The following is a 1,150-nucleotide window of genomic DNA, read 5'->3' as shown; positions in this document are numbered from 1 at the left end:
TGGTGTCAACTGTCACCATTTATTTCAAACCGTCTGAGGGTCCAAGACGTGTGCCAATAACTGTCAATGCACCCACAACCGTTGGTACTCCTGTTACTATATCTGCTCCAATAACTGTCGGTGCTCCCACTACTATTGTTGCTTCTGATAGAAGACTGGTTGGGAATAGTAGAGCAGTGTCGTGGAAGTATGATAATGCTTACCGCAATGACAGAAGGTCAGCAAGTCAGACCAGACCGGTAAATCAGACTCCTGTAACTATTGGTTTGCCAAGTAGAGCTCTAGTGACTGTTGGTCCTGCTGGGGACAATGTGGGGGGACCTGGAGGTTTTACAAGAAGCAGTTGTCTATTCGCACCGCAGACTTTGAGAGATAGCAATGCTGAGGCTCTCGCCAAAGCAAAGGGTAAGCAAGCTGTGGTTGATGAAGAACCTGTGCAGAAGGAAGCGCCTGAGGGATCTTTTGAAAAAGATGTGGAAGAGTTTATGAAGATTATTAAGAAGAGTGACTACAAGATTGTAGATCAGTTGAATCAAACTCCGTCCAAGATTTCTATCCTTTCATTGTTATTGTGCTCCGAGGCACACCGTAACGCCTTGCTGAAGATGTTGAATCTGGCTTACGTGCCTCAAGAGATTTCTGTCAACCACATGGAGGGTGTTATTGCTAATGTGAGCACAAGGCACGGTTTGGGGTTCACAGACTTGGATCTGACGCCTGAAGGTCGTAACCATAACAAAGCCCTGCATATCACCATGGAGTGTAAAGGCGCAGTATTGTCACATGTGCTGGTGGATACTGGCTCTTCGTTGAATGTGTTGCCCAAGAAGATTCTGAGCAAGATTGACGTTGAAGGGGTTGTCCTCACTCCGAGCGATCTCATTGTTCGTGCTTTTGATGGATCCAAACGGTCTGTTTTTGGTGAAGTCACGTTGCCAGTGAAGATTGGCCCGGAGGTATTTGATATTGTCTTTTATGTGATGGATATTCAGCCAGCATATAGTTGCTTATTGGGGTGTCCCTGGATACATGGGGCTGGGGCAGTGTCGTCAACTCTCCATCAGAAGCTGAAGTATGTATGGAATGGTCAGGTGGTGACTGTGTGTGGCGAGGAGGACATTCTGGTGAGTCATTTATCCTCTTTCAAGTA

Source organism: Lathyrus oleraceus, chromosome 2 (assembly GCF_024323335.1).
Source record: "Lathyrus oleraceus cultivar Zhongwan6 chromosome 2, CAAS_Psat_ZW6_1.0, whole genome shotgun sequence".
Classification (NCBI taxonomy): Eukaryota; Viridiplantae; Streptophyta; class Magnoliopsida; order Fabales; family Fabaceae; genus Lathyrus; species Lathyrus oleraceus.
The sequence above is the reverse complement of the archived record's forward strand: the minus strand, read 5'-3'. Positions refer to the sequence as shown.